Source organism: Rattus norvegicus, chromosome 1, assembly GCF_036323735.1.
Source record: "Rattus norvegicus strain BN/NHsdMcwi chromosome 1, GRCr8, whole genome shotgun sequence".
In the NCBI taxonomy this organism is placed as follows: Eukaryota; Metazoa; Chordata; class Mammalia; order Rodentia; family Muridae; genus Rattus; species Rattus norvegicus.
Window position 1 is genome coordinate 1,035,232 of NC_086019.1, and position 25,684 is coordinate 1,060,915.

A 25,684-nucleotide genomic window follows, 5' to 3' on the forward strand; every position below is an offset into this window, starting at 1 on the left:
TAATATTAAACTAAATGGAGAGAAACTTGAAGCAATCCCACTAGAATCAGGGACCAGACAAGGTTGCCCACTCTCTCCCTACTTATTCAATATAGTTCTCGAAGTCCTAGCCAGAGCAATGAGACAAGAAAAGGAGATCAAAAGGATACAGATTGGAAAGAAAGAAATCAAAATATCACTATTTGCAGATGATATAGTATATTTAAGTGATCCCAAAATTCCACCAGAGAACTACTAAACGTGATAAACACCTTCAGCAAAATGACAAATCAGTAGCCTTCCTCTACACAAAAGAGAAACAAGCCGAGAAAGAAATTAGGGAAACGACACCCTTCATAATAGTACCAAATAATGTAAAATAACTCGGTGTGACTTTAACCAAGACAGTGAAAGATCTGTATGAGAAGAACTTCAAACCTCTGAAGAAAGAAATAGAAGAAGACCTCAGAAGATGGAAAGATCTCCCATGCTCATGGATTGGCAGGATTAACGTAGTAAAAATGGACTTTTACCAAAAGCAATCTACTGATTCAATGCAATCCCCATCAAAATACCAATCCAATTCTTCAGAGAGTTATACAGAACAATTACAAATTCTTCTAGAATAACAAAAAAACCCAGGATGGCTAAAACTATCCTCAAAAATAAAAGGACTTCTGGGGGATTCACTATCCCTGAACTCAAGCCGTATTCCAGAGCAATAGTGATAAAAACTGAATGGTATTGGTACAGAGACAGACAGATAGACCAGTGGAATAGAATAAAAGACCCAGAAATGAACCCACACACCTATGGTCAATTGATTTTTGACAAAGGAGCCAAAACCATCCAATGGAAAAAAGATCACATTTTGAGCAAATGGTGCTGGTTCAACTGGAGGTCAACATGTAGAAGAATGCAGATCGATCCATGCTTATCACCCTGTACAAAGCTTAAGTCCAAGTGGATCAAGGACCTCCACATCAAACCAGATACACTCAAACTAATAGAAGAAAAACTAGGGCAGCATCTCGAAAACACAGGCACTGGAGAAAATTTCCTGAACAAAACACCAATGGCTTATGCTCTAAGATCAAGGATTGACAAATGGAATCTCATAAAACTGCAAAGCTTCTGTAAGGCAAAGGACACTGTTCTTAGGAAAAAACAACAACAAACAGATGGGGAAAAGATCTTTAGTGACAGCAGATGCTGTCAAGGTTGTAGAGAAAGAGGGACTCTCCTACACTGTTGGTGAGATTGCAATATGCTAGAACCACTCTGGAAATCTTTATGGTGGTTCCTCCAAAAATTTGGCATAGGAGAACCTGAAGACCCAGCTATACTACTACCTGGCATACACCCAAAGTTGCCCCAAATTATAACAAAAACACATTCTCCACTGTGTTTATGGAAGCCTCATTTATTATAGCCAGAAGCTGGGAAGAACCTAGATGTCCTTCAACAGAAGAATGGGTACAGAAATGTGGTACATTTACAGGATGGGTAGTACAAAGTCATCAAAATGACTACATGAAATTTTTAAGCAAGTGGATAGAACTAGAAAATGTCATTCTGAGTGTGGTAACTGAGTCACAAAAGAACACACCTATTATGCTTTCACTGATAATTGGATATTAGACCCAAAACTTTGAATACCCAAGAAACAATTCACAGACCATATGAAGCTGAAGACCAAATAAGCCGAAAATGTAGATGCTTCAGTCCTTCTTAGAAGGGAGAAAAACACTCATGAAATGGAATATAGGGACAAAGAGTAGAGAGGGGATTGAAAAATGGTCACCCACAGACTACCACACCTGGGGATCCATCCTTTATGAGGGGAATCCAAAACCAGTCACTATTGCTGATGCCATGAAGTGCATGCTGACAAAAAACAGATATGGGTGTCTCCTGAGAGGCTCTGACAGAGACTTAGTGATACAGATAAGAATGATTGCAGCTCCCCATTGGACTGTACAAGGGGACTCCAATGGAGAAGTTAGAGTAAATACTGAAGGAGATGTAGGGGTTTGCAACACCTTAGGAAGAACAACATCAACCAACCAGAACCCACCAGAAATTACAGGGACTAAACCACTAACTAATTAGTACACGTGGAGGGACAAATGACTCCAGCCAGTATTGTAACAGTCGAAGGCATTGTCCAGCATCCTGAGGGGGAATAGTCCTTTTTGCTGTGAAGGCTCCTTTCCCCCAATGTAGGGTAATGCCAGGGTATTGAGTTTAGAGCGTGTGCCTGTCAGACAGTGAGCATCTTCAATGAAACCCGGGTGGGGGTGTAGGTATTAAAGAGGGAGAAAAGGGATAAAATGTAAATAAATAAAATGTTGAAGAAAAAATAAAATTACAAATAGAAAAACATTACAATAGATAGAAGAAATTAAATGTCTTAAGGATATAATTTGAATCATCTGAAGTCCACTAAATTGGAAAGTGTGTGAGAAATGAGAAAATGTGTGTGTGTGTGTGTGTGTGTGTGTGTGTGTGTTTGTGGGTGTCTATGTGTATAGATGTTACATAACAGCCAATGAGATGTAAATGATTTTACAAACTGCACTCTACAACAAAACAAAACAATAAAAAGCACACAAACAAATATATAAACAAAAAAGCCCTTTGCTAGAAGTACTCAGCATAGAGTTCTACCAGATCTTCAAGGTAGTAACATTAGGAGTTTTTAAATTTTTTTAGTAAGACGAAAAAAAATTTCCCATTTTTAATTCAACAGTTTGTGCTTGCCATGTTCGTTTGTTTGTTTTTTGTTTCAAAATAAGATAAACATGCATGAAAGAATTTCATTGTGATAATGCCTCCATAATATTCAGCTCTAAGGCATTTTCTTACTTTTTTTCTCTTCAATTTTATTTAATGTTTTGAAATAGGGTTTTTGTCTGTAGCCCCAATTCTCCTAGAACTTGCTCTATAGACCAGGTTGGTTTTGACCTTAGAGATCCACCTACCTCTGCCTCCCAAATAATGGGATTAAATGCAGGTGCTACATGCACACCTGCATTTTCATAACTAATGATTCATAGTCAAGGGTGAATCAGGGGCCTGGGATTTATAAAGGAGCAAACTGACAAAAACATTTGGGGTAAGTTTGGAGGCTCAATCCTTCCTGATCTCAGATCAGGCTTCCAGGCTCCAGTGTTATTCCTGACCCAATGTCCCTCAGTGATGGATGGTTCTTGGAAATGTAATGCAAAATAAATCCTAATTTCCTTCAGTCTTTCTGTTTCACTAAAGAAATTCTAACACTAACCACCAGAATTACTCTAATAAAAGTCAGAGAGAGAACGAAATTGTACACTTAATATTTAAAGGATCCTTTGTTGAGCTAAATGAAGTCCGTGTCTTACAACATTATTTTTCATGAGGCAGAAGGCAGAGTCTTCATTGAATTTTTAGAAATCAGTATTATATAGGAGTGCTGTAACCTTGCTGTCTGATGGCTCTGGCATTAATTCATCACAGAGGAAGGCTTCCATATGTCCATGGGGCCTCTCTGCTTATCCACCAGTCCAGCCCAGATGCTTTCCACCAGTCCTAGCCTTTTGTTTGATTTTTTATTTTTTATTTATATTACAAATATTATTCCTCCCAGTTTCCCTTTCACAATCCCCTATCCCATTACCTCCTCACACCTGTATCTATAAGGATGCTCCCCACCACACCCACATGTTTCTGCATCACCACCATGCATTCCTGTATGCTAGGCCATCTGGCCTTCACAGGACCAAGGGCCTCCCTCCCATTGTCTCCAGATAAGGCCATACTCTGCTGCATATGCAGCTGGAACCAAAGGTCTCTCCATGTGTATACTTTGGTTTGTGTTTTAGTGTCATGTACATCTAAAGGTTCTGGTTGGTTGATATTGTCGTCTTCCTATAGGGATACAAGCCCCTTCATCCTTCAGACCTTCCTCCAACTCCTTCATTGTGGTTTCTCTGCTCAGTCCTATGGTTGGTTACAAGCCTGTGCATCTGTATTGATAAGGAGATAGCTATATCAGTTTCCTATCAGCAAGCACTTCTTGGCATCAGTGATAGCGTCTTTGTTTGGTGGTTGTATATAGGATGGATCCATTTGTGGGGCAGTCTCTGGATGGCCTTTCCTTCAGTCACTGCTTCACTCTTTGTCCCTGTATTTCCTTTAGACCGGAGCAATTATGGGTTAATATGTTTGAGATGGGTGTTTGGTCCCATCCCTTAAACAGAGACCGTGACTAACATTTCATTATGTTCTCTAGAAGCCCTCTCTCTCTCCCCTTTTTTAAGATTTTATTTTGTTTATGAGTACAGTGTAACTGTCTTCAGACACACCAGAAGAGGGCATCAGACCTCAATACAGATGGTCATGAGCTACCATGTGGTTGCTGGGAATTGAACTCAGCACCTCTGGAAGAGCAGTCACTGCTCTTAACCACTGAGTCATCTCTCTAGCTCCGAAGTCCTTTCTCTTATTTGTTCGGTATTTCATCTATTGTTATCCCTGTTGCATTCTAGCAACCTCTATCTTTTCTGGCATCTGTTTTTTCTGGTGGGTACCTCAAGTTCCTTATCCACCTTTGCTACAAACCTCTGTTCCATGTCATCTCCCCTGAGTCCTACATACCTGATCCTGCCCTCTTTTTCTCCTTTCCCTTCTTTCTTTCTCCCAACTCCCTCCCCTTCTCTACCAATGATGATTATTTTTTCCCTCTTCAAAGGAGTACTGAAACATCCACACTTTGGTCTTGCTTCTTGAGTTTCATATGTTTTTTGAGTTGTACTTTGGATATTTGTAGACTTTCCCCCTAATATCCACTTACCAGTGAGTATATACTATGTGTGTTCTTTTGTGGTTGTGTTACCTCACTTAAAATAATATTTTCAAGTTCCATCCATTTGCCTGCAAGTTTCATGACGTCATTGTTTTTAATAGATGAATAGTACGCTATTGTGAAAGTGTACTATATTATCTGTATCAATTTTACTTGAATTTTGCACAAGGAGAAAAGAATCAATCTATTTGCATTTTTCTCCTTGCATACTGTTACTTGACCCAGCATCATTTGTTGAATACACAGGCTTTTTTCTTCTCCATCTTTATTAACTTGAATATTCTTATTTACATTTCGATTGTTATTCCCCTTCCCGGTTTCCTGGTCAACATCCCCCTAATCCCTCCCCTTCTATATGGGCTTCCCCTCCCCATCCTCCCCCCACTACTGCCCTCCCCCCAACAATCACGTTCACTGGGGGTTCAGTCTTGGCAGGACCAAGGGCTTTCCCTTCCACTGGTGCTCTTACTAGGCTATTCATTGCTACTTATGAGGTTGGAGCCCAGGGTCAGTCCATGTATAGTCTTTAGGTAGTGGCTTAGTCCCTGGAAGCTCTGGTTCGTTTGGATTGTTGTCCATATGGGGTTCAAGCCCCTTCAAGCTCTTCGAGTCCTTTTTCTGACTCCTTCAACAGGGGTCCCGTTCTCAGTTCAGTGGATTGCTGCTGGCATTCGCTTATGTATTTGCTGTATTCTGGCTGTGTCTCTCAGGAGCGATCTACATCCAGTTCCTGTCAGCCTGCACTTAGTTGCTTCATCAATTTTATCTAGTTTGGTGGCTGTATATGTGTGGGCCACATGTGGGGCAGGCTCTGAATGGGTGTTCCTTCAGCCTCTGTTTTAAACTTTCCCTCCCTAAACTCTCCAAGGGTATTCTTGTTCCCCTTTTAAAGAAGGTGTGAAGCATTCACATTTTGGTCATCCTTGTTGAGTTTCATGTGTTCTGTGCATCTAGGTAATTCGAACATTTGAGCTAATGGCAACTTATCAATTAATGCATACCATGTGTGCTTTTCTGTGATTGGATAACCTCATTCAGGATGATATTATCCAGTTCCATTCATTTCCTATGAATTTCATAAGTCATTGTTTTTGATAGCTAAGTAATATTCCATTGTGTAGATGTACCACATTTTCTCTATCCATTCCTCTGTTGAAGGGCATCTGGGTTCTTTCCAGCTTCTGGCTATTATAAATAAGGCTGCTATGAACATAGTGCAGCGTGTGTCTATGTTATAAGTTGGGGCATATTTTGGGTATATGCCCAAGAGAGGTATAGTTGGATCCTCATGTAGTTCAATGTTCAATTTTCTGAGGAACCTCCAGACTGAGTTCCAGAATGGTTGTACCAATCTGCAATACCACCAACAATGGAGGAGTGTTCCTCCTTCTCCACATCCTCACTAGCATTTGCTGTCACCTGAGTTTTTGATCTTAGCCATTCTCACTGGTGTGAGGTGAAATCTCAGGGTTGTTTTGATTTGCATTTCCCTTATGAATAAAGACATTGAACCTTTCTTTAGGTGTTTCTTAGCCATTCAGCATTCCTCAGCTGTGAATTCTTTATTCAGCTATGAATCCCATATTTTATAGGGTTATTTGTCTCCCTGCAGTCTAACTTCTTGAGTTCTTTGTACATTTTGGATATAAGCCCTCTATGAGTTATAGGATTGGTAAAGATCTTTTCCCAATCTGTTGGTTGTTGTTTTGTCCTAACAACAGTGTCCTTTGCCTTAAAGAAGCTTTGTAGTTTTATGAGACCCCATTTGTGGATTCTTGATTTTAGAGCATAAGTCATTGGTGTTTTGTCCAGGAAATTTTCTCAAGTGCCCATGTGTTTGAGGTTCTTCCCCACTTTTTCTTCTATTAGTTTCAGTGTATCTGGATGATGTGGAAGTTCTTGATACACTTGGACTTAAGCTTTGTACAGGGTGATAAGCATGGATCGATCTGCATTCTTCTATATGCTGACCTCCTAGTGAACCAGCACCTTTTGCCAAAAATGCCATTTTTTTCCATTGGATATTTTTGTCTCCTTTGTCAAAAATCAAGGGACCATAGGTGAGTGGGTTCATTTCTGGGTCTTCAATTCTATTCCACTGGTCTATCTGTCTGTCTCTGTACCAATACCATGCAGTTTTTATCACTATTGCTCTGGAATACGGCTTGAGTTCAGGGATAGTGATTTCCCCCAGAAGTCCTTTTATTGTTGAGGATAGTTTTAGCTATCCTGAGTTTTTTGTTATTGTAGATGGATTTGAAAATTGTTCTGTCTATCTCTGACAAATTGGATTTGAAATTTGATGGGGATTACATTGAATTTGTAGATCACTTTTGGTAAAAATGGCGATTTTTACTATATTAATCCTGCCAATTCATGAGCATGGGAGATCTTTCCATCGTCTGAGACCTTCAATTTCTTTCTTCACAGGCTTAAAGTTCTTATCATACAGATCTTTCAGTTGCTTGGTTAAAGTCACACCAAGGTATTTTATATTATTTGGAATTATTATGAAGGGTGTCATTTCCCTAATTTCTGCATTGGCTTGTTTCTATTTTGTATAGAGGAAGGACACTATTTTATTCTAGTTAATTTTATACCCAGCCAGTTTGCTGAAGGTGTTTTTCAGGTTTAGTAGCTCTTTGGTGTAACTTTTGGGATCATTTAAGTATATAATCATATCATATGCAAATAGTGACATTTTGATTTCTTCCTTTCCAATCTCTACTTTTTTGATCTCCTTTTGTTGTCTGATTGCTCTGGCTAGAACTTCAAGAACTATATTTAATAAGTAGGGAGGGAATGAGCAGCCTTTTCTAATCCCTGATTTTAGTGAGATTGCTTAAGGTTTCTCTCAGTTTAGTTTAAAGTTAGCTACTGGTTTGCTGTATATGACTTGTACTATGTATAGGTAGGGGCCTTGAATTGCTGTTCATTCGAGGAGTTTTATCATGAAGGGGTGTTGATGATGTCAAGTGCTTTCTCAGCTTCTGATGAAATGATCATGTGGTTTTTATCCTTGAGTTTGTTTATATAGTGGATTATGCTGATGGATTTCTGTATATTAAACCATCTCTGCATACTTGGGTTGAAGCGTACTTGATCATGATGGATGATTATTTCGGTGTGCTCTGGGATTCGATTTGCAAGAATTTTGTTGAGTATTTTTCGTTGATGTTCATAAGGGAAATTGGTCTGAAGTTCTCTTTCTTTGTTGGGTCTTTGCGTGGTTTAGGTATAAGAGTGATTGTGGCTTCATAGAAGGAATTCAGTAGTGCTTTATCAGTTTCAATTTTGTGGAATAGTTTGGATAGTATGGGTATGAGGTCTTTATGAAGGTGCGATTAAATTCTGCACTGAACCCATCTGGACTTTGGCTCTTTTTGGTTGGGAGATCTTTAATGACTGCTTCTATTTCGTTAGGATTTACGGGGTTGTTTAAATGCTTTATCTGTTCCTGATTTAACTCTGGTACCTGGTATCTGTCTAGGAAATTGTCCATTTCCTGCAGATTTTCAAGTTTTGTTGAATATAGACTTTTTTTAGGAGGATCTGATGATTTTTTGGATTTCCTCTGATTCTGTTTTTATGTCTCCCTTTTCTTTTCCGATTTTGTTAATTTGGACACATCTGTGTCACCTGGTTAGTCTGGCTAAGGGTTTATCTATCTTGTTGATTTTCTCAAACAACCAGTTTTTGGTTCTGTTTATTCTATTGTAGTCCTTTTTGTTTCTACTTGGTTGATTTCAGCTCTCAGTTTGATCATTTCCTGCATTCCACTCCTCCTGGGTGTGTTTTCTTCATTTTGTTCTAGAGATTCAAGGTGTGCAGTCAAGCTGCCGATATATGCTCTCTCCTGTTTCTTTCTGCAGGCACTCAGAGCTATGAGTTTTCCTCTTAGCACAGCTTTCATTGTGTCCCATAACTTTGTGTATGTTGTACCTTCATTTTCATTAAATTCTAAGAAGTTTTAATTTCTTTCTTTATTTCTTCCTTGACCAGGTTATCATTGAGTAGAGCATTGTTCAACTTCCATGTATATGTGGGTGTTCTTCCCTTATTGTTATTGAAGACCAGCTTTAGGCCATGGTGCTCTGATAGGACGCATGGGATTATTTCTATCTTTCTGCATCTGTTGTCACCTGTTTTATGACCAATTTGATGGTCACTTTTGGAGAACGTACCATGAGGTGGTGAGAAGAATGTATATCCTTTTGCTTTAGGATAGAATGTTCTATAAATATCTGTTAAGTCCATTGGTTCATGACTTCTCTTAGTCTGTCTATGTCTCTGTTTAATTTCTGTTTCCATGATCTGTCCATTGATGAGAGTGGGGTGTTGAAATTCCTACTATTATTGTGTGAGGTGCAATGTGTGTTTTGAGCTTTAGTAAGTTTTCTTTTATGTGTGTAGGTGCCCTTGTACTTGAAGCACAGATATTTAGGATTGAGAGTTCATCTTGGTGGATTTTTCCTTTGATGAATATGAAGTGTCCTTCCTTATCTTTTTTTATGACTTTTAGTTGAAAATCGATTTTATTCGATACTAGAATGGCTACACCAGCTTGCTTCTTCTGACCATTTGCTTGGAAAGTTGTTTTCTAGATTTTCACTCTGAGGTAGTGTGTGTCTTTGTCTCTGAGGTGTGTTTCCTTTAGGCAGCAGAATCCATGGTCCTCATCGCATATCCAGTTTGTTAATCTTTGTCTTTTTATTGGGGAGTTGAGACCATTGATGTTGAGAGATATTAAGGAATACTGATTATTGCTTCCTGTTATATTCATATTTGGATGTGAGATTATGTTTATGTGCTTTTCTTCTCTTTGTTTTGCCAAGATGATTAATTTCTTGCTTTTTCTAGGGTGTAGCTTGCCTCCTTATAATGGACTTTACCATTTATTATCCTTTGTAGCACTGGATTTGTAGAAAGATACTGTGTAAATTTGGCTTTGTCATGGAATATCTTGGTTTCTCCATCTATGTTAATTGAGAGTTTTGCAGGATACAGTAACCTGGGCTGGCATTTGTGTTCTCTTAGGGTCTGTATGACATCCATCCAAGATCTTCTGGCTTTCATAGACTCTGGTGAGAAGTCTGGTGTGATTCTGATAGGTCTGCCTTTATATGTTACTTGACCTTTTTCCCTTACTGCTTTTAATATTCTTTCTTTATTTTTGCATTTGGTGTTTTGACTATTATGTGATGGGAGGAGTTTCTTTTCTGGTCCAATCTATTTGGAGTTCTATAGGCTTCTTGTATGCTTATGGATATCTCTTTCTTTAGGTTAGGGAAGTTTTCGTCTATGATTTTGTTGAAGATATTTACTGGTCCTTTGAACTGGGAGTCTTCACTCTCTTCTATACCTATTATCCTTAGGTTTGATCTTCTCATTGAGTCCTGGATTTCCTGTATGTTTTAGACCAGTAGCTTTTTCCATTTTACATTATCTTTGACTGTTGTGTCGATGATTTCTATGTAATCTTCTGCTCCTGAGATTCTCTCTACTATGTCTTGTATTCTGTTGGTGATGCTTGTATCTACGGCTCCTTGTCTCTTCCTTTGGTTTTCTATATCCAGGGTTGTTTCCCTGTGTTTTTACTTTATTGCTTCTATTTCAATTTTTAATTCCTTCAATTGTTTGATTGTGTTTTCCTGGAAATCTTTCAGGGATTATTGTGATTCCTCTCTACAGGCTTCTACTTGTTTATTTATGTTTTCCTGCATTTCTCTAAGGGAGTTCTTCATGTCTTTCTTGAAGTCCTTCAGCATCATGATCAAATGTGGTTTTAAATCTAGATCTTGCTTTTCTGGTGTGTTTGGATATTCAGTGTTTGCTTTTTTGGAAGAATTGGGCTCCAATGATGCCATGTAGTCTTGGTTTCTGTTGCTTGGGTTCCTGTGCTTGCCTCTCGCCATCAGGTTGTCTCTGGTGTTACTTTGTTCTGCTATTTCTGACAGTGGCTAGACTGTCCTATAAGCCTGTGTGTCAGGAGTGCTGTAGACCTGTTTTCCTGTTTTCTTTCAGCCAGTTATGGGAACAGAGTGTTCTGCTTTCGGGTGTGTAGTCTTTCCTGTCTACTGATCTTCAGCTGTTCCTGTGGACCTGTGTCCTGAGTCCACCAGGCAGGTTGCTTGGAGCAGAAACGTTGGTCTTACCTGTGATCCCACAGCTCAAGTTGCTCATGGGGGCCTGCTTTTGAGTTCTCTGTGAGGGCTGCAACCAGGAGGGCCTGCAATGCCTTTTCTGGGAGCCCCCGTGTACCGAGGTCCCAGATGGCATTAGGTGTTTTCCTCTGGATTCAGAAATGTGGGAAGAGTGTATTCTCTTCTGGCTTGTCTGCTCCTCTGAAGGTTTAGCTCTTCCTCCCACGCAATTTGGGTGCAGAGATCCATTGATCTGGTCCCTTCATGTCCGGGCGGTGTCTCTCATCTTATTTTTTTACTGTACAATCATGGCATTGACCTAACTGGTACCAGTCCTCTCCTACCTATAGACAACAACCTACATATCAGACATACATCTGTCTTGTTGCAATGTAAACAGAGACAATACCATTTCAAAACAAATACCAACTAGACATAAAAAATAAATGTTAAATGCTAACATTAGCAATAAAATTCTCCCTCATAAACGACAGCTATATACTTTCATTCCTTTAAATAAAAAATATAAATTTGTTCCCAACCATCTTAATGAGGTGTGAACAAACAACAAAGAAAAAAATATTTACCAAATGTCTTTAAGTGTCAAGGAATGATTATCAGGCAAGTGATCAGCATTACAGCTCATAAAATGTCTGCATAGGAACTGATATTGGACAGGATGGGTGTTGAATCTATATGATTCCAGGATTTTTTGGATTTAGCATAATGACATATTCTCCAGATGATAAGAATCAAGGGAAATCTGAGGAGATTTTGTAAAATTCTCAATTCCTGGCTCAATGTTGAATGTGAAACTTCCCTTCCCTACACCAGGGAATGAAAGACATAATGTGTCATTATTCAACTCAAAGTCCAAATGATATGGAACATTTATGCCATTGCAACTCGTGTCTTTATATAAAAATTCTGAGGAAATCTATTGGGTTCATATGTATTGCTGTTGACACATGGTCTATTGTAGCTGTTCAAGAGAAAATTGCCCTTTGGAATATTTATGGCATGGATGTTAATGAAATCATGACAGCTGTGGATGGAGAACATTATCTCCAAACATGTTTTTGGAAATGTTTTGATCAAAAGTTTTCAGACCTCAGATGTACAGCTTGAGGCCAGAATTTTTCCATTGTATCCAGGGAGCAGAACATATGATAAATGGAAAGAAGCTGTTGAATGTAATTAAGTGGATCTCCAGAGAGCAGAAGCCTTAAAATATACAAACTGGTGTAAATGTGTGTGTTATGTTTGCCTACATAAGAATCAGGTTTCACAACTGCTCCATCCTAGATCCTAGCAGACATGAAGAAGCTGTGTGCTTTCACTATTGCCTTTTTTCCCTGAAGTTTTCTTTCATCTTGTGCAGCTTGACTGAACCCAATTGCTTTTGGAGAATAAAGAGGAGTGAAGATAATGATGGAGATTTGCAAAGTAACTGCGGTTTTGTCCTTTTTACACTCGAGAGCCCTATTGAAGAAAATTTTTATAATAGCATTATTAATTTTAGGTAAATTATTAACATTATTTCCTGCTTCAATTTATGAATTAGAAAGATGTCACTGTGTACACAACCTGTGAGATTCTGTCCTTTTTTTCTCCTTGTAACTTTAGGAACCACAGAAAATTAATTATAACTTCAATCACTATTTTAATATTTTCAAATATGTCACAGTTTACCTTAGGTTTACTCCATTGGCGCTAGTTCACAAAGCTGGAAAATGAGAGAGCCTGGATTCTATCACTTAATTTTTTTTTGATATCATATGTTGAAATATGTTTTTATTTTTACCTTGAATTCATAATTCCCACTTATGGCTAGTGACTGTATCACTGTCTCTCTTCAACTTTCTGCCAACCATTCCTGTATAAGCATGCATGTAAAGGCCTCAATAAAATGGTTATCTAATTTTGGCCTCTAAAAGTTGGGCATACACTTATACATTGAAATATGTGTGGTGGGGTGGTGGAAGGATGTCTACTATATATGATTAAATGTATATTATTACATATATATTATGATCACATATATATGCTTTGCATTATAAAATAGTCTTTAAATGAGCCTCTCCTGTCATTCTGGGGCTCTCACTGAATATGGAAAAGCCTGCCAGAATTCTTATACTGTTACCAGAATATCTTTTCATCCAGTGATGCAAACACTTATGCACATATTAGAATTATTATCTGCATTATATAGATATTCAATATTTTTCTTAATTTCTAAAAATATGTAACATTAGAGAACATCTAGGAGAATAAATGTACTTCTTGTGGATAAGAAGCTGTTCTCAATGTGGATACATACTTCTTAGATTCCAAGTGTGAGATGTTATCATTAGTGGCTGCAGATCATGAGAGAAGGGGTGTTAAAATCATTCAAATTTTAGCTAATCAATGTGCTTGGGACTTCATTCTTTCATAAACTGAAGTTTCCTGCACTTTTATATCACTGACTCTCATCCCATTTCTTATTCAATTCTTGTGGCTTTGGGATTTAAACAAAGTATTTTTGAATTGATAGCCACAGTATACTATGTACACTGTAATAGTAGTTGTGGCTTCACAGTATTGTAATTCTGTGTTAGGTCAGTAGAAATTTCATTTCTGATGCATTCTTTATCATTCCAGATCTCATTGGAAAAAATAGTGGACATTCTCATTACTGACACTTCCATAAGTGATAGTAAGATTTAAGTTTACAAATATGTGAATTGCGTCAATACACTTTTACGGTTTAGAAAGGAAAACTTAGCTCCAAACATTTAATTGAAAAGTGCTAATTTCAGCAAAAGAGCATGTTTGGTGTTTTACTCCTGATGAGAGGTAATTGCTAATAGTAAGAGATGAACAGATGAATTGCCAACTGTGCTTGGGCAGAGGAACACATTCCAAGTGAAAGAAGATCTTACTGCTCAGACAACTCTTAAAGAATCTTAAAGAATTAAGAAGCCTGAAGTGTTAAGAGAAATCTCAATCCACTTTTACAAAATTAAAATAGTAACAACACACTGAAAAGTAACTTTAAGTTGATGTGTAATGGAGCTTATAAGATATTACTCAGGTTATATAGTGTATTGTATCATTTTATGTACTTGAAATGAATAAATAAATTTAAGTGGAATATATCTTTGAATATTTATTGTTTATTGAATACTAACAGTTAAAACTATTAAATGCATGTTCTATGGACCAGGAAATATTATTGATAATGCTTCTCACTATGCATAAAATTAGCATTTTCATAATGTTTGACTTGAAAGAGTTTTCGCTAATTTGAAATTTGAAAAATGTCCTTACTGATACTATAAATTCTCTCCTAAAAACACTGGTACGCTTTTCGAAGTAAACTGACTGTTAGATAATTTACACAGATACATAATTCATTTTGCAAACACTTACTCTATGTTAGGAATTATTATATAAAGCCTTTTGAAAATATTTCTAAATGATTCACTTTTTAATATTTTATGCTCTTTTACTCTGCTTGATACTCAAAGGATATTTTGAGTTTTGAAACAAGTCAGTATGCAACATTAGGTATAGGATCATGAGTAATAGACATTATAAAATATGCATTAATGATATTAATGCAAAAGTGTATGAATATAAAAGTTGAACAAAATTTTTGATGTAATATATTATTCAAAAAATATTAAATATTATTAACATATTTGAATATGAAGTACATTTAAACACTAAAAATATAATGCAAATGTGTTACGTATTTCATATGTAGTTTAAGTCATGCTTCTAATTTTGTATTTGTGGAATTACATATCCATGGTTATACTATAACAGTTTTACTCAATTGGGCTCTAATGTAGTTTGAAGATGGTGTTCAGTGATAAAATAGTCCCCTTATTGACTTTCACAATTAAAAAAATTATCATATGTTAGTGTCCTAGGTCTATGAATTCTTAAATTGTATTCAAATCTTAAGATCTCTAACTTATGACACTTAATTCATGACATTTAGACAGAGATTTAGAATGTCTTGTGGTACAAACTTAACTGCAACTGAAATTTTATTTTTCATACATCTCCCTTAATCATCATTATGCTTGGTTTTAGGATACCAGCAAGAAAATATGAGTTTTTTCTGGTACTGTTTTTTGCTACCGATGAGATCAACAAGAATCCTTATCTTTTATCCAACATGTTTTGATATTTACTATCATTTTGGCCTGTGTGAAGATACAATGGGAGTTCTGGATGAAGCATATTCACATCAAAGCAACAATTTCAAACGAATTAATTATTTCTGTGGAATAAAGCAACGTTGTGATGTACACCTGACAGGACCATCATGGACAACTTCCTTAAAACTGTCAATTTATTCAAGGACACCAAAGGTAATAATGTGTGACACTGGACAGGTTACCAACTTTTAAATTCCATTTACATGTGCCTACAAGAAAACTTGGACCCCATGCATTTGTGGGTATACTGCTACACAAACACACACACACGCACACACACAATAAAATAATCAGATTGTATAGCTATCCTGGGCAAACAGGAAAAACTGTTCTATAGAACATTCAGATTTGTCAGGAATATTCTAGAATATAATATGAAAAATATATGATATCTACAGTTTAATTTTACGACCCTCAATCTGAGTTCTGAACGGTGAGTAACTTTACTTGTATATATGTCTAAACCTCCTAACAATCATATTCCTCATGTGGATGTTTCATCCTCTCTTCTATACTCTTCAGATTTTCTTTGGATCATTTAACCCTAACCTGAGTGATCATGACCAGTTTCCCTATATCTATCAGATAGCCACCAAGGACACATATTTGTTCCGTGGCATGGTCTCCTTGATGTTTCATTTTGGATGGACTTGGATAGGACTGGTCATCTCAAATGATGACCAAGGTATTCAGTTTCTCTCAGACTTGAGAGAAGAAATGGAAAGGCATGCAATATTAGCTTTTGTGAATATGATCCCAGAAACCATGCAGATATTCAAGACAAGAGTTAAGATATATGACCAACAACTTATGACATCTTCAGCAAAGTTTGTTATCATTTATGGCGAAATGAACTCCAATCTAGAATTCAGCTTTAGAAGATGGGCATATTTAGGTGCACAGAGAATCTGGATCACAACCTCACAATGGGATGTCATCACAAACAAAAAAGATTTCAGTCTTGATTTCTCCCACGGGACTGTCACTTTTGCCCACCACCACAATGACATCGCTATATTTAGAAATTTTATGGAAACAATAAACACATCTATGTATCCAGTAGATATTTCACAGTCTATGCTGCAGTGGAATCATTTTAACTGTTCAATCTCAAAGAATAAGAAGAAAATGGATTGTTTTACATTCAGCAACCCATTGGAATGGTTAACGCAGCACACATTCGACATGGTCCTGAGTGAAGAAGGTTACAATTTGTATAATGCTGTGTATGCTGTGGCCCACACCTACCATGAACTCATTTTTCAACAAATAGAGTCTCAGGAAATGGCCAAACCCAAAGGACTATATACTGACTGTCAGCAGGTAACGTTTCTTACATTTCATTATGCCTAGATATAGCAATGTGACCTTTCAGGCTGCTGAGAAGTTCACATACATTTGTTAGAGGTTATCTCTCAGTGTATAGTTTTCTATACTGAAAAACTCCAAAATGACCTTTTTATATGGGTATATATCATGCACAGTGATAGTTTTAATAGGAGACAATACATTTTTATAAATATAAGTGAATTATGTGAAAATGTGTTTCAACATTTAACCGAATGAGGTCAAAATTCAAAAGGAGCCAAGAGTCTTATCATAAAATCCTTAAGTGATGAATAGACTAGAATATTTTTCTCAAAAAGAATTTCTCAAAAATAAGTACATGTGCTCCAATAATAGCTATTCATTTAAATTAATAATTATTTATAACAACACATATGATTAAGAGTGCACATTTCATTAAGTTAATGATTATTTCATACATATATGCAGTATGTACATGATTGATCCCATACCATTCTTTACTTCCAAAACTTCCAGAGTTATAACTTCCCCTTATTTCTTACATATTTATTTAGCCAGCTTTTAAATATAATTTTTGACAGACATGTGTACACATACACACACATACCATGTGATTTGTTCTGTGATAATCATTTATTCTAGCTTTTTTAACCATCAAACATTTATTTGAAGTATATTAACTTCTAATTATACAGTATAACATGTAATTATAACTTGTAATAATGCAGTATCATGTACTTTACTACATGGGATTAATTTAACACACCTGTCTTTTCTGAAAGACATTAAAAGATTATGGGACATTCTCAATTTGGCATTCTCTGTATTGATATGCATATATAATCATATAATGATTAATCTCCTTTAGGTGGCTTCTTTGCTTAAAACTAGGGTATTTACTATCCCTGTTGGAGAACTGGTGAACATGAATCATAAGGAAAATGAGTGTGCCAAGTATGACATTTTCATCATTTGGAATTTTCCACAAGGCCTTGGATTAAAAGTGAAAATAGGAAGCTATTTTCCTTGTTTACCACAGAGTCAACAACTTCATATATGTGAAGACTGGGAATGGGTCACAGGAGAAACATTGGTAGGTATATTACAATTTTTATTTTTTAAAGATGTCTGAATTTTAAAATAGCAAACATTCAAATAACATCCATGTGGTTAAGACCAATTAATACACTTGCAAATGACCATTCTCAGTTACAAGCACCAAAATTTAATAACACTGAAATTCATGAAATCTGGTCATAGGGATCAAAGGACTCTGAATCCCATGTTCAATTGCATCTATGTGACTATTTACCCCATACTACAGAAATATATTTATTAAATTTATAGCAATATATATATATATATAAACAATGAATTTATCTGATTATATGAACATAGTTGTAGCCCAATTGAGTATAGAATGGATTGATTAAGAGAAGTAATTTTCCAGATTCAAACTTTTCTTTTTCTAATTTATAGATTTTTATTATTAATTTTATTTATTTACTTTTCAATGTTATCTTCCTTCCCAGTTTCCCCTCCTCTGCAGAGTATTGCCTTATCTGGCATCAGAGTGAAGCGAGGCTCTTGGTCCTGTGGAGGGTGCATGCCACAGAATATAAGAATATTAGATCAATGAAGCCAGGGTGTCCAATTTGTTGGAGAAGCTCTTTAATAGAAGCAGGGGGAGGGATGGAATAGGGATTAAAGTTTTCTTTTACACTTAGACAAATATCATTAATTGTATGAGAGTCTTATATGAAATTCTTTGTTCTTACTCACTGAACAATTCTTGATATATCCTACCTTCTCTCTCCTTACAACTCAGTGTTCCTATTATCATATTTCTAAATCTTGAGAGAAAAACTGATGCCACAAAAATGTTCCATTTGAATTAACAAGTTTAGCAAGGACAAAATTTAGATTCTGACACATGAAATGTTACATATATAATATTACATGACAAAGTAATTATTGTATGACATTCAGTGCATTGCCGGGTGATACAAAATAATAAATTATCAGAGGAATATATCTGTTAATATCCCATATATTAATCTGTGTGTCATTTTACATATGATGCAATCATGAACTACACACACATACAAATTAAATACATATTTATATATCATATAAAATGTGCATAGTTCATGTTTATATAAGTGTGTGTGTGTGTCTGTCTGTCTGTCTGTGTGTCTGTGTGTGTGTGTCTATGTGTGTGTATGTCTGGATGTCTTTGTATCTGTGTGTCTGTATGTGTATTGCCTCAGGTTCTCTCCTCAGTGTGTAGTGTGACATGTACTGCAGGATTCAGAAAAAGTCATCAGAAACAAACAGCCGATGGCTGCTTTGATTGTGTACAGTGCCAAAAAAATGAGATTGCCAATGATACAGGTACATGCTTGCATGCAGAAGAAAATATGATGAATTTGAATACCTTCTCTTTATAAACTAGAAGTATGATATGACCTAGATGGAAACTACAGCCCAAAAATCTCCATGTTTCAGAATTTAATTAGTTAAGTAATATCATTTTCTCTTGGACCCAGTAAATTACCTGCAATATCTTCTACAAACAACTCATGTCTCTCACAATCCAATGCTTAATGGTTTTATATTATGCAGAAAATATTTAGTGGGACATACATGTGTTACAATTTTTAAAAAATAATTTTAGGTGTAGCCTAAGCAGATGTTTGCTCTTTTTTCATTCTTTGTACAAAGAATCTTGACTACATGTACTGTCTACTATCTTTGTGTCACCCAGCTTAGTCCCTGACAGAGACAAGATGCTCAGAACAACAAGTGTTCTCTATTGAAACATATTTTAAGAACGTACATGTCATAAAGGATTAGGCATTTCCTATCAAAGAATTAGGAAAAGAGTGATGATTTAAAGAATGCCACAAGAAATGGGAGAGTGCTTATCATTAATTAAAGCCTAACTAAGGAAAGCAGAATGAATGTCAATATCAATAATCTTCATGCCATAACTTTCTATATCCATAATCATGGAAAGTTTAGTTGGGGGAAAGGAAATGATGCCACAATAAGAGGGACATGCATAAATTTATGAGCAATACGGCTTCAAAACTGAGAATATTCCTTTACACAAACAGGATTTGGATGAGGAATTGTATGTTCACAAGCCTATGTATAGATACAGACAAAGTGCACAATTCCCAGAGCAAACACAATACCTAATGGTTTTCATCAACCGGCATCAAAAAATATGTCGGCAATAGCAAATTTATAGTTTGAGAAATAAAATGAACTGAGATTATGCATATTAGTAATCATCATATTTTTATTTCATTTTTGTTTAAGAGATAACTTTTCCATTTTCTATGATAACGATTTGTTCCCTCACAAAGCATAGGTTAATTGACAGCAATCTTAAGTTAGTAGACCCTAGAGCAATAATGAACAAAATGTATTCTCAACACCAAGCTATTTATTAATATATCCTCTGAATAAAACAAATATATGATTATTAACTACATGATCATGATATCTTATAAGGGATTATTGTTCTTTGCCAGTAGATATGGAGCAGTGTGTGCGGTGTCCAGATGATTCATACGCCAACTTAGAACAAAGCAAGTGCCTCCAAAGAGCTGTGACATTTCTCGCTTATGAAGATCCACTGGGGATGGCTCTAGGCTGCATGGCCCTGTCCTTCTCAGCCATCACAACTCTAGTACTAGTCACTTTTGTGAAGTACAGGGATACTCCCATTGTGAAAGCCAATAACTGCATTCTCAGCTACATCCTGCTCATATCTCTAGTCTTCTGTTTTCTCTGCTCATTGCTCTTCATTGGACATCCCAACAAGGCCACCTGCATCCTGAAGCAGACCACATTTGCAATATTTTTCACAGTTGCTATTTCTACTGTGCTGGCCAAAACAATAACTGTGGTCACAGCTTTCAAGCTCACTACACCAGGGAGAAGGATAAGAAGGATGATGATAAAAGGGGCAATTAACTTGCTCATTCCCATTTGTACCCTAATCCAACTTGTTCTCTGTGCAATCTGGTTGGTGACATCTCCTCCATTTATTGACAGAGATACACAATCTGAACATGGAAAGATAATCATCATTTGCAACAAAGGCTCAGTCATTGCCTTCCACTTATTCTTGGGATATTTGGGCTCCTTGGCTCTGGGGAGCTTCACTGTGGCTTTCTTGGCTAGGAACCTTCCTGACAGATTCAATGACGCCAAGTTCCTAACAATTAGCATGTTGGTGTTCTACAGTGTTTGGATCACCTTCCTTCCTGTCTACCACAGCACCAGGGGGAAGGGTATGGTTATTGTGGAGCTTTTCTCCATCTTGGCTTCTAATGCAGGGTTGCTAGGGTGCATATTTTTCCAAAAGTGTTATGTTCTTTTAGTTCGACCAGATTTAAATGTTCTTCAGAAATAAAAGGATAAATTGATTTATTGACCATTTGATAGTTTTAAAATGTTAGATGGTGCCAACATGTCTATTTTGCTTCGTCATAAAAAAGTGTTCATAAATCATCAAATAAAATTAAGTAATATCTAGTGATAGTATTTGTACCACAGGACAACACTGCATAAAGCAATACCAATTAGTAAGTTTTGGTAGCAAATGAGCTCTCACAAACCTAAACATATTGAGAACAGGAGATCTCCACTAAGAAGAGGCTACGATCGCTTTGATTTTTAGAGATGTGTTTTTAAGAAATCTTTTTTTTTTAATATAATCGGTCTGAAACAGGCCTCAACAGATACAGAAAGATAGAAATAATCCCATGCATCCTATAAGACCACCACAGGCTAAAGGTGGTCATCGATAACAGTAAGGAAAGAATCCCCACATATACATGGAAGTTGAACAATGCTCTACTCAATGATAACCCGGACAAGGAAGAAATAAAGAAAGAAATTAAAGACTTCTTAGAATTTAATGAAAATGAAGGTACAACATACCCAAACTTATGAGACACAATGAAAGCTGTGCTAAGAGGAAAACTCATAGCTCTGAGTGCCTGCAGAAAGAAACAGGACAGAGCATATGTCACCAGCTTGACAGCATACCTAAAAGCTCTAGAACAAAAGAAGCAAATACACCCAGGGGTAGAAGGCAGGAAATAATCATTCTCAGAGCTGAAATCAACTAAGTAGAAACAAAAAGGACCATAGAAAGAATCAACAGAATCAAAAGCCGGTTCTTTGAGAAAATCAACAAGATAGATAAACCCTTAGCCAAATTAACCAGAGGACACAGAGAGTGTGTCCAAATTAACAAAATCCAAAAAGAAAAGGCAGACATAACAACAGAGTGAGTGGAAATTCAAAAACTCATCAGATCCTACCACAAAAGCCTATATTCAACAACACTTGAAAATCTGGAGGAAATGGACAATTTCCTAGAGAGATACCAGGTACCAAAGTTAAATCAAGAACAGATACACCATTTAAACAACCCCTTAATTCCTAAAGAAATAGAAGCAGTCATTAAAAGTCTCCCAACCAAAAAGAGCCCACATCCAGATGAGTTCACTGCAGAATTCTATCAGACCTTCATAGAAGACCTCATACCAGTGCTATCCAAACTATTCCACAAAATTGAAACAGATGGAGTGGTAGCGAATTCATTCTATGAAGCCACCATTACTCTTATACCTAAACAACAAAAAGATCCATCAAAGGAAGAGAACTTCAGATCAAGTTTCCTTATGAATATCGATGCAAAAATACTCAATAAAATTCTTGCAAACTGAATCCAAGAGCACATCAAAACAATCATCCATCATGATCAAGTAGGCTTTATCCTAGGTATGCTGGAATGGTTTAATATGCAGAAAACGGTCAACCTAATCCAGCATATAAATAAACTGAAAGGTAAAAACCACTTGATCATTTCATTAGATGCTGAGAAAGAATTTGACAAAATTCAACACCCCTTCATGATAAAATCATGGAAAGAACAGGATTTCAAGGCCAATACCTGAACATAGCAAAAGCCATATACAGCAAACCAGTACCTAACATTAAACTAAATGGAGAGAAACTTGAAGCAATCCCACTAAAATCAGGGACTAGACAAGGCTGCCCACTCTCCCTGCTTATTCAATATAGTTTTTGAAGTCCTAGCCAGAGCAATCAGACAGCGAATGGAGATTAAAGGATACAGATTGGAAAGGAAGAAGTCAAAATATCACTATTTGCAAATGATATGATAGTATATTTAAGTGATCCCAAAAGTTCCACCAGAGAACTACTAAACCTGAGAAATCCCCTCAGCAAAGTGTGTATAAAATTAACTCAAATAAATCAGTAGCCTTCATCTACACAAAACACAAAGAAGCAGAGAAAGAAATTAGGGAGACACCTTTCATGACAGTCCCAAATAGTATCAAGTACTTCAGTGTAACTTTAACCAAGCAAGTGAAACATCTGTATGATAAGAATTTCTGGCCTTTGAAGAAAGAAATTGAAGATCTCAGAAGTTGGAAAGATCTCCCATGCTCGTGGATTGGCAGGATTAATATAGTAAAAATGGCCATTTTACCCAAAGATGGCTACAGATTCAACGCAATCCCCAATGAAATTCCAATCCAATTCTTCAGAGAGTTATACAGAACAATTTGCAAACTCATCTGGAATAACAAAAAAACCAGGATACCTAAAACTATCCTCAACAATAAAAGGACTTCCGCAGGAATCACTATCCCTGAACTCAAGCAGTATTATGGAGCAATAGTGATAAAAACTGAATGGTGTTGGTATAAAGACAGGCAGATAGAACAGTGGAATATAATTGCAGACCCAGAAATGAACCCACGCCCAGACCCTGTGGGAAAGAGACCTCACCGCCTGGTCAGGTGGGCACTCCTAAGGCTGCAGAGCAGAAGAGACCACCAACACTGCCCACCCCTGCCCACATCCCTAGCCCAAGAGGAAACTGTATAAGGCCTCTGGGCTCCCGTGGGGGAGGACCCAGGAGCGGCAGGACACCTGCCTGAGACACCGCCGGAACCTGAAGGAAACAGACCGGATAAACAGTTCTCTGCACCCAAATCCCGTGGGAGGGAGAGCTAAACCCTCAGAGAGGCAGACACGCCCGGGAAACCAGAAGAGACTGCACTCTGCATACACATCTCGGACGCCAGAGGAAAACACCAAAGGCCATCTGGAACCCTGGTGCACTGAAGCTCCCGGAAGGGGCGGCACAGGTATTCCTGGTTGCTGCCGCCACAGACAGCCCGTGGGCAGCACCCCGCGACCGAACTTGAGCCTCAGGACCACAGGTAAGACCAACCTTTCTGCTGCAAGAAAGCTGCCTGGTGAACTCAAGACACAGGCCCACAGGAACAGCTGAAGACCTGTAGAGAGGAAAACTACACGCCCGAAAGCAGAACACTCTGTCCCCATAACTGACTGAAAGAGAGGAAAACAGGTCTACAGCACTCCTGACACACAGGCTTATAGGACAGTCTAGCCACTGTCAGAAATAGCAGAACAAAGTAACACTAGAGATAATCTGATGGCGAGAGGCAAGCGCAGGAACCCAAGCAACAGAAACCAAGACTACATGGCATCATCGGAGCCCAATTCTCCCACCAAAACAAACATGGAATATCCAAACACACCAGAAAAGCAAGATCTAGTTTCAACATCATATTTGATCATGATGCTGGAGGACTTCAAGAAAGACATGAAGAACTCCCTTAGGGAAACACATAAAAACATTAATAAACAAGTAGAAGCCTACAGAGAGGAATCGCAAAAATCCCTGAAAGAATCGCAAAAATCCCTGAAAGAATTCCAGGAAAACACAATCAAACAGTTGAAGGAACTAAAAATGGAAATAGAAGCAATCAAGAAAGAACACATGGAAACAACCCTGGATATAGAAAACCAAAAGAAGAGACAAGGAGCTGTAGATACAAGCCTCACCAACAGAATACAAGAGATGGAAGAGAGAATCTCAGGAGCAGAAGATTCCATAGAAATCATTGACTCAACTGTCAAAGATAATGTGAAGCGGAAAAAGCTACTGGTCCAAAACATACAGGAAATCCAGGACTCAATGAGAAGATCAAACCTAAGGATAATAGGTATAGAAGAGAGTGAAGACTCCCAGCTCAAAGGACCAGTAAATATCTTCAACAAAATCATAGAAGAAAACTTCCCTAACCTAAAAAAAGAGATACCCATAGGCATACAAGAAGCCTACAGAACTCCAAATAGATTGGACCAGAAAAGAAACACCTCCCGTCACATAATAGTCAAAACACCAAACGCACAAAATAAAGAAAGAATATTAAAAGCAGTAAGGGAAAAAGGTCAAGTAACATATAAAGGCAGACCTATCAGAATCACACCAGACTTCTCGCCAGAAACTATGAAGGCCAGAAGATCCTGGACTGATGTCATACAGACCCTAAGAGAACACAAATGCCAGCCCAGGTTACTGTATCCTGCAAAACTCTCAATTAACATAGATGGAGAAACCAAGATATTCCATGACAAAACCAAATTTACACAATATCTTTCTACAAATCCAGCACTACAAAGGATAATAAATGGTAAAGCCCAACATAAGGAGGCAAGCTATACCCTAGAAGAAGCAAGAAACTAATCGTCTTGGCAACAAAACAAAGAGAATGAAAGCACACAAACATAACCTCACATCCAAATATGAATATAACAGGAAGCAATAATCACTATTCCTTAATATCTCTCAACATGAATGGCCTCAACTCCCCAATAAAAGACATAGATTAACAAACTGGATACGCAACGAGGACCCTGCATTCTGCTGCCTACAGGAAACACACCTCAGAGACAAAGACAGACATTACCTCACAGTGAAAGGCCGGAAAACAATTTTCCAAGCAAATGGTCAGAAAAAGCAAACTGGAGTAGCCATTCTAATATCAAATAAAATCAATTTTCAACTAAAATTCATCAAAAAAGATAAGGAAGGACACTTCATATTCCTCAAAGGAAAAATCCACCAAGATGAACTCTCAATCCTAAATATCTATGCCCCAAATACAAGGGCACCTACATATGTAAAAGAAACCTTACTAAAGCTCAAAACACACATTGCACCTCACACAATAATAGTGGGAGATTTCAACACCCCACAGTCATCAATGGACAGATCATGGAAACAGAAATTAAACAGAGATGTAGACAGACTAAGAGAAGTC

The 25,684-nt window shown here is 37.2% G+C and overlaps 1 pseudogene; it reads left to right on the forward strand.

Annotated features, from left to right (window-relative positions):
• The first annotated feature begins 12,285 nt into the window (after window positions 1–12,285).
• On the forward strand, window positions 12,286–20,919 carry LOC134484841 (vomeronasal type-2 receptor 116-like; annotated as a pseudogene).
• The last annotated feature ends 4,765 nt before the right edge of the window (window positions 20,920–25,684 follow it).